This window comes from Festucalex cinctus, chromosome 17 (genome assembly GCF_051991245.1).
Source record: "Festucalex cinctus isolate MCC-2025b chromosome 17, RoL_Fcin_1.0, whole genome shotgun sequence".
Lineage (NCBI taxonomy): Eukaryota > Metazoa > Chordata > Actinopteri > Syngnathiformes > Syngnathidae > Festucalex > Festucalex cinctus.
Window position 1 is genome coordinate 546,858 of NC_135427.1, and position 14,298 is coordinate 561,155.

General features: G+C 40.0%; 1 long non-coding RNA gene across 1 annotated transcript in view; it reads left to right on the plus strand.

Moving 5' to 3' along the window:
- Positions 1-14,298, plus strand: part of LOC144005505 (uncharacterized) — a 25,971-nt gene continuing 11,673 nt past the window's right edge. The window contains exons 1-3 of the long non-coding RNA XR_013279587.1: positions 1-54; positions 9,845-9,939; positions 10,067-10,160. This is a non-coding gene — a long non-coding RNA (uncharacterized LOC144005505). The remainder of the gene's footprint in view (positions 55-9,844; positions 9,940-10,066; positions 10,161-14,298) is intronic.

The following is a 14,298-nucleotide window of genomic DNA, read 5'->3' on the forward strand; positions in this document are numbered from 1 at the left end:
TGGAATCAACATTGTGCAAGTGTTCTCACGAAAAGTTGGAAATCACATGGTAAGGTAAGCACTATATTAGGTAGGTAGTGTTCGGAGTAGCAAATTTTTTGGAGGTACCAATCTATATGGCTTATTGTAAGCGGGGTGAAAGGTTATATGTTTTCCGCAATGGGAGCTCTGCCCGTTTTCTTTTCATTACTCTACCTGCGGGCTGAACCCCCGCTATCACAATAAGCTTTATTTTTTATCTACGTGTCCAGACGGAAGCGGCATTCCTGGGAATTAGGCTCAATTTCACTTGGCCTCCAGTGTTTTTAGGGAATACTCTCCCGATTTCTTTGCATGGTGCACCGTATCTCCGCCCGATATCAGATGTTGTTGTGCCTCGTTCACGTTTATTGATTCAATTTGTTTTCTGAAATCTTGCATTTCGGTTATTGTTCACTGACCTCAGAATTGAACTTGAACTTGACACAAAATTCTTTTCTTCCCTCAAATGCAAAGACCAAATATCAAATTCCAATATAATGTTTTGCTTCAGCTTGTATAATGCATCTCATCAGATTCTGTAGGTGTACCTAATGTAGTGGCCAGTGATGTTATCTTTAGATGACGAGTATGTCAAGACAAATAAACTGCCCATTAGTGTGCGCTTGCGTCAGCCAATTAGTGTTTTATCATCCATGCTTTGAGGTCAAAGGACGGCTTGACCTTGCTCTATATAGCACCCCCACCTCCACCCTCACAAACCCCACTTTTAGTCTCCATACAAGTGCGACCCACCTGTAATTAGATGGTGATTTCACTTTTATATGAGCACGCTTTATAGAGTCTAAAGACGCTTTCTGCTTTTCGACTCCTGAAAAAAAAATCCTCTAATATGTCCACAGCAGGACACCAGCCAATCAGTGCACCAGACACACTCACCATTTGCTTCATACGGAATGAGTTATAGTATATATGGTAAATCCCGATCAAGAACATATCAACACGCAACCAACCCAAGGTCTACATTAGGGAAAGACAGATCATCGGCCAGGCCGATTATCGGTGCCGATATTTGTCAACATGCCAAATATCGGCATCGACCTTTTTTACGAATCTGAAGGCCGATAAAGCTGGAATCTCACCGAGCAGTGAATGTTTGCGAACGTAGCAAATTTTGTGTTTTCATCAGGATTTGTAAGATATTCAAAGACGCTTTTTATTTGTTGCAAAGACACGAACATATTTCGAACATATTCGGACAATTTTTCACTGTCTGCAAAGATCTTTTGAACCCTGACGAAAACCCCAAATTAGATGCATTTAATTTTGCATACATTTGTCACTGCTGACTCTGGGAAGTCCCAGAACTTTTTTTTTTTAAAAATAATAATTTAAAAAATAAATGCATTTAGAAATGATGTAGAAATTATGGAAAACCTTATTTACAGTAGAAAACTTTAGAAAACTATTTATTTAGTTATTTATTCACTGCAAACTTGTCTACATCGCAGATAAAAGCTGTGAGCTTTTCGAGACATTGTCCAGATGGTTAAGCATTTTAGCCACACTTGTGTGCGGACTCATTCCAACCCAGCCTGGATGACAACAGGTGCACCCGCAGTAAAATTCACGCTGACCCACACTGTTGCCTCGGATTGTTCCAATGTACTCGCTGTCGCACGCGATGTGCCGACTGAAAGCTCCCCAAATCACACGGAGAGCGCTGGGGAAGTGCTGGGAACTTAGTGAATGGGAGCATGAAAAAGGGAAAATCCATTAGGTGCAGCTTTGCCAATTGTACGGCGTCACAACCCAACCCAAAGCATCGGCTCCCTCTTGTCGGCTGCCAATTATAGCAAAATAGCTATTCAATGCATCAAAAATTCACATCCCCATATAAGTGGGTTGTTTTTTTGGCTGAAATGTCTGAAGCTTGCGAGTGAGCACAGGTGGCACACAAAAAGTGCAGGGAACACGTATTTTTACAAGCTGGGAAAAGCCAAATGCGCGCGTTTGCGTGCCTCGTTGTGGCTTGCGTTTTTCCCGACCTATTAAAAATTTGCAGAGAAATGTGTGAGGCTCAAAGGTTTATGCGGTGTCCCCCCCCAAAAGAAAACCGACTTCCACTGGCAAAAGAACGGCTTGTTGAAACATTGGCACGATGGAGTTCAATCAGAAACAATATTCTTTCCACACATGGCGTCAAATGTCTCAAAATGTTCCAAGCATCCTCCCAAGTCGCCAAAATTTCTGCCCGTTCTCCACTTGACTCCGGGAGTCCATTAGAATGACAACGTCAACATTCACATGCCATAATCGGTTCACCTGAAGCTCTTGAGTTTCTTTCACCTATCCAGTGTTTAGCGGAGGTGACAAAAGTTGCTACATTTTGGATTTATTGTGGATATAAAAAGTTTACACACCCTGTTCAATTTTATATATAAAAATGACACAGAGATAAATCATTTCAAAACTTGTGACCTAAAATCTGTACAACTCAAATATTTTATTCAAGTCAACGTTAAGCAACGTCAGCACAAACCTGCCACCACTTAAAGTCCCTCTGATTAACCTGAAAAAAATAAATAAATAGATGTTCTAGTAGGCTTTCCCTGCCCACCTAAAGAACATTTTAGGATTTTTATTTTATTTTTTTTTTAGATCCAGTTTCTAAAAGACCAAAAATAAACCAATCAATAAAATGTCAGGAAGAGGCGACTAGAACACCAAAAATTATCGCGTGGAAGATATGTGCTGACTCCCATTTAGCATGAATTTGAATGAGTGAATTCTGAACAGTCACATCTCTAGTTTTCTTGTGGCTAAGCAAACATGGTGAACTGAGTAACAAAAAAACAATAGTTAGCTAATAATAACAAATACATTTACACCTTACTTTTATATGTTTTTTTCTTTTTTTTCACACTAGACTGACAGACAATATTTGAAAGCCAGATGCAAGAGATTTTGCGGCTGGCACGAGACACAACACAATCACCACAAATCATTCTTGGAGCCGACAACATCAAAGAATTCTCTTTTATAAGGCCATGGTTAGGAAATATCTTGCTTTTCCAAATCTGTCATCGTTAATCCTCCCTGGTTGATGCTCCTCCATGTCACTGTGGTCCCTGAACATTTTTCCACCTTTTAACTCCACAAGATCTCAACTGGGTATTTATAACATTGTGTTGTCATACACAGAGGTTGAAAACAGTACAAATATTCTCTCTCTCTCTCTCTCTCTCTCTCTCTCTCTCTCTCTCTCTCTCTCTCTCTCTCTCTCTCTCTCTCTCTCTCTCTCTCTCTCTCTCTATCTCTATCTCTATCTCTCTCTAGCTAGCTAGCTTTCAAGCTAGCTTAGCTAGCTATCTAACAAGCAACTTGCTATCATCCATTTATCTATCTTGAGCTAACTAGCTAGTAAGCTACTGTACCTGTCTATTTAGTTATTGTCAGGCTTACCTGTTTGACATCTATTAAAGACGACACAAAAAGGAGAGAAGACACTCAGTTCAGGGCTCGCAAGGAGAGAGGAAAGGAACTGACTGACACAATTCACTTCTGAAGATTCCTCTCCTCACCCTCTCTCTTGGTTTTCCACGCCTTTTCCACGCCCCTAGTTACATCGGTGTTCCAACCCTAAAAATGCAAATGTAAGGCATAGTTGGAACACAGTGTACTTGTTTGTCTATGTGTTGTGCACACGAGTGGAAGATTTCTGAGTACGTGTGGTCAAGTTTCCAATCATTTCTTAACAAGAAAACAGGCGACCTCAGCAGACTGGCTTGAACCATTCTGCTGCTTTAGATGTTGTGGTTCTTCAGCTTTTTGAGTCGTCTTCAAATAGCCAGGCTATTTGAATGTGAGTGGGAACAAAGCAAAGCATTCTTCATTGCAAGCAGAAGCAATTCTTCATTGCAACAAATGTATGATAACTTATTTACAATTAATCCTACAGTTATCCATATATCCATCCGTCTATCCATTAATCCCTGAAACTCAATGCCAACCACAGAGCCACTTAACACTTAAACTGTAAATAATGTACCCAATGCCGTTGATAAATTTCATGCAGCATTGTAATGCTTTCCCTTAATATTCAAAATAATATGAGTGAGATTAGAATAATTCCATCACTCCAAGTGCATCTGAATGTACCATAAACAGGTGCAGTCATTCCATCGCCGTCCTCTCCATTACTCTATACCCTCGCACCCGCTCCCTTCCTATTGTTTAATTGCCGTTATAAAAATGTTCAAATGCTGCCCCTTTGATGCAGAAGGGCATTCCTGGCATCTCTTAGATGTCGGTGCGGCTTTGTGGTAATCCAAGCCTTCTTGAAAGCATTTTCCTTGGGGGGAAAAAAGAGGGCCGCTCACTATGGGACAGTCTGCGGGGACACCTGCAACTCTGGAACAGTAGGGACTACAGATGCCTCTTGAACAACACTCAACACTGGGATAGAAATGTGCGCGCACACTCATACACATGCACTGACACATACGGGCAAGTTATAAGTAAGTCTTGAATCTTACCATTCAAGTTTCAAGTTACTTGGTTTAAGCAAGTTAAAGTCAAATCATATAGTTTTAGCCAGTCATAATATCAAAGGTGGGATTAAGTCATATTCATAAATGCTTGTCAAGTTTCTAGAAAGTGTTGAGATCCTGTGGCGGAAATCAAAGTCTGAATCCACTCAAGTCAGGTGACTCAGGTCCCCCAACTCTGATGGTATTCCACTCTGTCTTCCGCCCTTTGGTTAATTCCATGATGAGAGAAGCATGGTGAAAATCGGGACAGCTATTTCCATAAAATCCTGTCATCAAATTGTCCCAGTCGTTAAAATTAGCTGTAATTGGCCTAATTGTGGTCAATCGTGATTGCCAGCAGCACCGAGATGAGACAGGTTTCCCTTTACAAGAAGCCAGGATTATACAGTTGATGACTACGCTTTTTGCCAAATATGTCATTAATTGATTAATGAAAACGGGACAAATGATGCATAAGTAGAGTTTGGATTGGAAAGCTTTGAGTTTAAAAAAATCCAAAGTGAGATGTTTCTGGCATATATTTCAGCCTAGAGTGCATAGACAGACGGACTGACAGACTGACTTGATAAGGCTATGATAACAAAGTCTGTTCTTCAAATCCCCGCCTTCCATTGGCTCTCATTTTTCCACATTTCCACCAAGTCAACCATTTGAAGTGCGTTCATCATTTGATCAGTCTCAGCCCATCTTGAGAGGCGCTAATCCACCGCAGGATGATTTTCTCTAAGTACGCATGGTGAGATGTGAAGTGACAAAGCACTCCAAGCAAGTGTGAAACCAGATTCCTCCTGGGGGCCCCATCAACTGTCACTCTGAGCCTGAGATGATTGACTCGGCGGACACTTTCTCCTTTTGGAACGTGGTATTTGTTACAAACACGGACGTATTAGTCTGGAGAAGAATGTGACAGCTTGTCATTTGTGACGACCAGCATGGAGGAGGCTAGAAGTCACATGACTTGACTTGAATCAGACGTGAGTTTCCCATTTTGACTTACTTGGATTAATTGATCAGAGATTCGACTTGACGTTGGCTTGGTAGCCAGGACTCGACTTGGCTTGCCTGGTTACTAGGGATGTCACGATATCCAAACATCGCGATACGATATTATCACGATATTGTGGGGGCGTTGGCGATATTTACAAAAGATCACAATATTGTAAAAAAAAAAGAAAAAAAAGAAAAAACACAATATTGTGCTTTTGTACATAACAATGCATATAAACTAAGGGTGTCACGATTTCGTTTTTTTCTCGAAATCGATCGAAATTACGTCACGATTTCGAGCATCGAAATAGAAGAGAGGACACACGATTCAATGCAAAACGCTGGATTCAAACATTTAATTAGTGTACTTGAACCACGCTACAGTATGCCCAGCAACTGTAACTGTTGAGATATAGTTTGTTCAGGCTGTATTTGTTCCATGACTTTGGATACAATATATTTTTTGTTGTTGTTGCACATTGCACATTATTTTAAGAGTAATGCACAGCACACTGTTGTAACCAAAAACAGTCAATAGATGGCAGGCACCCTCTGTGACTTTTTGTTTTTGTTTTTTTATTTTTTATTTTACACTTCAGTAAGAACAAGACGGTTAACTTTATATTGTAAATAAATTATTTGAATTTGATCATTCCTGCCTAATTTCAATTATCATATATTACTTAAATTTACACAAAAATAATGGGAATTGCATCACCTATATGTAGCCGATCTTTTGAAATAAGATTTACTGTACAATGAATAGAACCAATGATCATAGACTAGCCTTAGCCTACAGAAGCATATGCCTCTTTGTTATAAAGTGGGGGAGCGCAAAAAAAAAAAAAATCGAAAAAAAATCGAATCGTGACCCCAAAATTGAAATTTAAATCGAATCGTGGAGTTGGCGAATCGTGACACCCCTAATATAAACCACCTACAATCTCTAATAACAATATTGAGGCACACAGGTTCCCCTTCATCTGACAATTAGCATAATTTTAAACATAGAAGGCCAAAACATCCCTAATGAAAATTACATTGCAGTAATAAACTAGCCACCAGAAGGTGCTAGAACTGCACAAATTGAAATCAACCTGACTTTTTGAACAGATGTGTTCCTTTTTAAATATTGTGAATATGACGAAGACGATATTGTGGCAGTTTTAATGTCACGATATCACGATATAGCCTTTATCGTGACATCCCTACTGGTTAAATTTGGAAATCTTGCTTCGCATAAGTGACTTGGTTGGAATTTAGTGAAGATCTGACTTGACTTTCATTACTGCCTTGGTGTAACTTGTTAAGGTTATAACTTGGGACTTACTACTTGTAATCCACATGGAGTCTAATGCTTTCTCTAAGCCTTCTCAGCTATGCCTTTATGCAGGATTCTTCCCAGATCTTCCACAGTCCTGTCAACATGGGAAACCAGTCCTGGAACTTTTCTGACACACCTCATATGTCACTTACTCCCACCACTGGTGACGGCCAAACACGCTAAACAAAACGTTCGTTGGCCAGGGTGTGAATTTGTGGAGAAGGTGTTCCAGGGCAGCTCAGGTCAACCAGGACACATGGCTTTGCTGGGAAGAATTTGTATTAAATTCGTCCCTACCTCCCTCCCACCTCCTTCAAATTGTTTCCAGCCCACGGCCATCACGACGCTGTCAACTGCTTCTCTCTTCCTTGGAGTCTCCAATCACACACAATTCCATCCTCATTCCTTCTCTCCGCTTTGAGTCTTCACTTACACAAACAGACTAAAAAAAAAGGGGACGGGGGTGGCAGAGTGGGGGGCTTCTGTCTGAGCTATGTGTGTGCGCACGGCCGTGCTCTTGAACCGCCGTGAAAGGTCGCCCCTCCAAAAAGGCAGCGCTCGCCATAATTCCACTGCGACTCGAAACTATGTCTCGTGATTTCATGCATGCTTGGCTGAGGTAATCAATCTCTTTGAAGTAGTGGCTTGTCTCATTTGGAAACCAAATAAATGGACAATTTCACTGAGTTGTTTGACATCAGGTTTAACTGATTGTGGAAAACGGAGCGTGATTTCTGCTTCTTTTTTACATTTACTGCAACGTCCAGAATGTGCAAATGTCTTTCCGAGTGTCTCTTGACTCGAACGGTTTGGCAATTAAATGATTTAGAATTTGCCAAGAAGAATATGTCAAAACAAGATTCCGCTACCAGAACTAAATGGAGTGAGATGGATAAAACAAAACAAATGTTTTTTTGTTTGTTTTTTTGGAACCTGTCTCTTGGGTTTCATATACCAATGATTTCCAACCAATGTGCTGCGTAAGCACTTTGAAAGATCATCACGTACTATGAGAAATGATCCAATTAATTGCACTGAACGGTGTTTTAAAAGTTTCATGAAAGTGAGTTCCATCCCTGTAATCCTGCAAAGGATTAATTGTGTTTACATGTCTTGAATTTGAAATGAATTCTGTTCAATTTACACGGCTAATTGTCTGGATCGAAGGTTGTAGCTGTCAGATTTATAGCCCACATAGCTTTAGACAAGAGTTCTAATGTGGCTCTGTAGAGGAAGTCTCCTTAGTGTTGTGGTCCCAGGTCATGGTTCTGGATCCCAGCTGCATGCGCTTTGATGGTCGGTTAAATTCTTACGTGGAAAAACAAAAAAAAATTGCGGGCCAAAGGTGCAAGGCTGCATATGTGCGAGGAAGGTTGGAGAGTGAGAGCGATCCGAATGGCCACCCGGAGAGCAGGAGATGCTGTGCGAGGCGAGGCCTGAGATTGAGGAAGGTGGAGGTCAATGAGAAGCAAATGTCGTCCCATTGTGCCGCTCGTCTCAGCAGAGCACTTGAGGTGACCCAGAATATATCACGCTCAATAACCATCATCCAAATGGAGAATTACAGTAATACAAGCCTTTAAAGGAACATCTCATCTCACTATTGTCCCTGTAATGATATCCCACTGTTGACAGTGTTCGAACTATTCTGTTGTGACCCGCACTTGGCTTTCAAATACGTCCCAGAAGTGGACACAAGGTCCTAATGAAAACCACTTTCCAGAATTGAACTTTAGGATGTGTTTTTCCCGTAGAGGTGTGAAAACATGGGATGGATGGATGGATAGATAGATGGATTGCTCGGTTTCCCAAAAATACCAGTGAACAGGCAAAACTGTCAATGTAGCAAAACAAATATGTTCGCAAAAATCTCTGACAGTGATAACATGTCTAATTTTTTTTATATAGTATTAGTTTAATTCTCAGATTCATCAACAGTAAGACTTTAACTTCTGGATAACATGTATCTATGCCTGTCTGTCTATCTATCTAACTAGCAGCTAGTTGTCTAATTAGCTAGCTAGCTCACTGACTAGCTAGCTATCTAATAGTTCTAAAAGTCGTAACAAGGTGACATTGTGTCCAAACACAGATGATACGCTCCAGATTTAGGAATTCCAAGCCTTTCGGCATTTCCAAAAAGACGCATTGTGTTGCCGTGATTCCTTATGTTTTTAAGAAACAACTCTAAACACCCGCACGCCCCTGGAGAGCAGAAGGATGTTTTGTTTTCTTTAAATTGCCATGGCTTGCTCAGGGAAGCGAGGGATGTGAGAGACCAGACAAGTACAGTCATCCATTCTGCCGTGAAACCCATAGGAAAATCCTTTGAAAAGATTTCCAAGGATGGCAATTGTTGGTGCCTTGAGGAATCACAAAGGGTTGATAAAAAAAAAAAGGTACGATGGGAAAACAAAAGACATTCTAGACTTAATTTTGACAGCAGAGGTGGCAAAAATACTCTGTCACATTTTCCATGTACACATAATATGCCAAATATATCCTCATCATAATTGTCTACATCAAATTTAGAACTATACTTGTAGATATTTAAGGTTACGAGCAGGAGGCTGAAACAGATTATTGGCATTTCCATTCATCTCTATGAAACAGTTGTTTTGAGATACAAGTGTTCCGAGCTCTAAGGTTGCTCACAAGGAACGGCGGTGTTAAAGAAGTAGGAACGGAGCTTTGGGATTGGTGAAGAGACACAAGAGAAGGGGAAAAAAGGGATGCAGATGGAGCGAAGGAGTGCATCCATGCACGGTGGATTAAAAGCACATGTGCTCGCCGGAGGTGAGGACACCACTGCAACACATGCGAGGAACAAATGGCGTCACTTGGCCCCCACCAGGGACCACACGCCGCACGCTTGTTTCCACACGTTGTTTGCCTACGCCGGCTTTCATCTCTTCTCACAAATTTTCACGTCTCATCTTTAACCTCTTTAACTTGTTTTGAAGAATAAGACTAACAATATATTTTTTTCTTTTACCTTCAGTTTGCTGAGAGGATACTCCCAGAAGATACCTGTATGGTCGTAACATCATGGGGAAAGAAAGTGTTTGGGATGCCAAGGACGTTGTGGAGAGCCAGGTGCACTATTAAATTTGACTATGATTTTTATTTGATTTTAGAAGGATTTTTTTTATGTGTCAAGTTGTTCTCCAGTTATGACTCCTACGTAGAATATATATAATATTTAAATATATAAAATTTACAGGTGTTTGCCATCACCTGATTGACAGCTGGCTTGACAGCAGCATCGTGATGGAAGATTCTAGTCGAGGGATGACACACAGGCTGCTCTGCTCAAAGTAAGGCACATTACAGTATTCATTTGTTGTTTTTATATTGTGACCTGTGACTGAGTAGTTACATTTTCTGATTTCCAATGTATGAAATGATAAGTAGCTAGAAGATCGAGTGCCGGGGGGGCTTGGGGGGGGGACGGGCGAGACAGCAGTGCTATGGGAAAGTGTTTTGGGGAAACCAAATTAAGGGGAAGAAAGGCTGGACACAAAGGCCTTTGAAAAAGGCAGACAGCTCCCTTGACGCGCTCCTTAAAAGAGATGCTGCTGCTCATGCCAAGAGGGGGAAACAAATGGCGAAAGAGAGCGACAGAAGGGAAGGAGGGAGGGCAAAGGAAAGTTAAGATGAGCAGCAGAGGACCAAACTTCAGGAAAAGTCTGTGAATGTCATAAAAGGCAGTCAACATATTTTATTTTCAAATTCTATGTATATACTTGGAGTATTGTACTCCATTTTTAATACCCATGTAATATTACGTTCAATAATTATATATAAACCGAATTTACCAAATGACAGAATAGACTCCCTACACTTTGCCCCGTCCGGTTCTTTTATAATTGACGGGAGAAAAATGTAGGTTTGCCAAAATACAGCCATTTCTGCCATGGACTCTGAAACTGTGTTTATTTCGTATAAAACGGGGCAATGATGTCATCTACCGGTGGTTGGGCATCAGTAAAGTTGTTTCCAAGTTTGACCTTTACTGTGGAGCATAGTCAGATTATCCCCGCTCTAAAAAATACAATTGACAAGTATACTTGTCAAAGGCAGTGAACGAGTTAAAAGTGTGGTACAAGCTCCCTCTAGGGGTACACAAAAGGATTACTGAATTAACAAAGCACAAATGTCTTAAATCCATTTCTAAACGTGGGAATAAGATTTAAAAAAAAATTGCATTGTAGTCGCAAGGATTAGCAAAATGTGGTGCGTACAACCCTGGTGGTGCTCAATTGCTCTCCAGGAGGTGCATGTGATCAAAAGTAAGTAAAAGGTAATGCTGGTCTGGTATGATAATTACACATGTTTATATACTGAAACTTTGATGTGGTATTTCAGTTAAACGTACATGGGAGAGTGTGTTGTTGATTTTTGTTTTTTATAAGTTTGTCTCATGATTAATTGATTAAACGTGGGGCCTTTATTGGCTAGCCTTGTTTTCTTTTATGTTGTATTACACCTGAAGGAGTTTGAACATTAGCATTGCGCTTCAATATAGGAACATAAAAAAAAATCCTACTTAAATAATTAAATACAAACTATTGCACATGAAAAGTAAATGAAAATTGCACATAAATAAACAACAATAGAACATTAAAGTTGAATACTGTATATACACAGTAAATTCTGTAGAGTAAATTTGACTCTATTTAGAGAGAGACCAAATAGACTCAGTTTTAGAGTAGGTTACGATTTACACTAGGAAGAGAGTACAGTAATATAAAATAAAAAATAAAAATAAAATTAAAAGTCACTCAAGGGTTGAGTAATGAAGTTACGACCTTCATCTTGGTAAACTGCCATACTACCACCTTAGCTATGCCCTTCCTACTGTTTGCTTTTCTCTAAGAGACCAAAGACATCGTTTTTTGGTCTCTTGGAGTTAGGAAGATTCCATGTAATTAGGGAATCAGCTGCAGCTGACATGAGCGATATACTAACACACAGCGGGAGCTGTAGATCGGCTGTCTCCCAAGCTGAAGGTTGTGAGTTCCTTCCTCCACCCTTGAGTCACTTTTATTTTGTATTTTTTCATTCTGTTTCTCATGCGTTTCTCCTCTTTGATGGGCCGGTCTCATTCCTTCATCCATTGTTTTCCCCTGCGCTAAATCCACACTGGACTCCGTCTCATCCTCACACAAACAAACACACCCACTTTTTCTTCCTTCTTTATGCCACCCTTCCATGAAATCGATTTCACGTCCTTTTTCTCCCACCGGAGAGCAAGACACTTTTTCCGTGCCAGCCTCCTCGGAATTACGCTTATCCGTCCCTCAGCTGCCCCCAGCTTCTCATCCCTCTGTCTCCGTTCCACGATCCTTCAGTGCTCCATCTGAGTCTTCTGTGTTCTGTGTCAAGTGGTTCCGATTGGCAGGGGGACTCCCAGTTTCCACTGTAAATCAGTCGTTTTTGTTTCATATGACACATTAGATCAAATGCGCCCAATTGTTAAATCAGAAAGACATTCGATTGTGGGTTTTCACTTAATAAACTCTCTAAGACAACATTTTGGAAAGGCTTGTGAAACTCGAGGCGCAGGGGCCAGATTTGGCCCCGCCACATCATGTAAGTGGCCCAAATAAAGTGTGTCAGTATATTTCTTTCAAAAATGGGAAATTCTCTTTAGTTGATCCGGTTTTTCAAGCATGTATTTTTACTCTTAACACACCAACAAGATGGCGAATTGTATGCCAAAATATTTGCTTGTACCTATTTTTCACAATTTTATGATTTGGAATTAAATTTGTTTGAAATAATAACAAAGACAATCAAATGTGGTGCAATTGTGTACGTATAGTAAAATTTAAAGGGAAACTTCACTTATTTAGCCCATTATAGCAATAAAAAGTTAATATTTTGTCTATAATTAATTTGATGCTTTAATTATTTTTCACATACAATTAGTACCTTTAAAAACACATTTTGCAACTTGCTGTCGACTGAAAATGACGTCACAAGGGCTCAGGTAACCAACCACAGCTCACCTGTTTTCTAGGTTTGGTCATGTGACTTTCACAAGCTGAGCTGTGATTAGTTACCTGAGCCCTTGTGATGTCATTTTCAGTCGACAGCAAGTTACAAAATGTGTTTTTAAAGGTACTAATTGTACATGAAAAATAATGAAAATATCAAATGTATTATAGGCAAAATATTAATGTTTGACTGCCAAAAATGGCTAAACAAGAAATTCTTTGACTGCCACAACCCCAACAGTGCCAGCCGATTTTGAGCATTTTCACTCATCTTTCAAAGCAAACAGAATATTGTGTGGTATGACTACATAAACATGGTGGATACCATATGAAAGATTGGATTCCATTCTTTCATGAGAAAAAAAAAGTATGTTTCTACCTTATTCCGTTCTTTAGTAATCGCCATTTGAAATTAGGTCATGTGAGTAACATGAGTGAAAATGCAAAAATATAAAGAGAAAACAAGGTTTTTGTGAAAAGATAATTTTTTTTGCACAACAGTGAATTTGACACTAATTGTTATTTATTTATTTATTTTTGTCTAATAAGGCAGCGCTGCACAAGATGTTGCGCTGCCCATTCAGAGGAAAAAATAAATAAAAACCGTAATAAACGTAAATTAACGTTTATGGCGGCATTCATTAGGATTTTAGAATACGTCATTAAACGTTTTTGGCAGTCAAAGAGGTAAAGTATCCCTTTAAGTGTTTTACACAGTAAGCAAGAAAAACACATTTTTAGCAAGTACACTATTTTTTTATTGACTTGATAACAGTAAAATGGTCGAAATATAATATTCACTATAAATAAAAATCAAAAAACTGAAAACCAAGTAAAATTGCTTGGCACACGAATAAAATGTCAAGATGTGACTGAAGTGAAAGTGGTTGGCAGGGGTGCAAGTCAAAAGAAAGTTTGTGATCTCCTCCATCAGGTCGCTGCAGAGGGTTGGGGCCCCGATTCCAAAGGCCCGTGCGTCTCTTGCTTTTAGCCTTGACCTGACAATTACAACCAGACCTCAGCCCAAACATCTCAGCCTACACTGGAGCCTCGTCACGCTCGCTAAGTTGGTGATGTAATCAGGAGCCGCTCAAATTTGAATAACCAAAGAGGCGGCGCTATATTCGGAGGCTTCCATTGGCGTGTGTTGGCACTGATTAACTCGCTGAAGTCTTCGAGAGGTTCGATCGAGACAGACAGGAATACGGCGAGCAGTTAAAGTGGGATGTCATAAAAGTCTAGATGACAGATTCCAGATTCTTAGCGGATGAAGAGGAATTTTCCAGATTTGAGAAAGTTGTAGAAAAGCACGAGAACCGTCATCGTAAATTAAAGTCAGAGAAGGAATGAGCGTTGATGATTTCCATATGATGGATGGGAGGTGGAAATAACACGATATGGACTCGAGTTTGGCGAATAGGGTTTAAAGATTCTATTCAACCATCATGTTTGT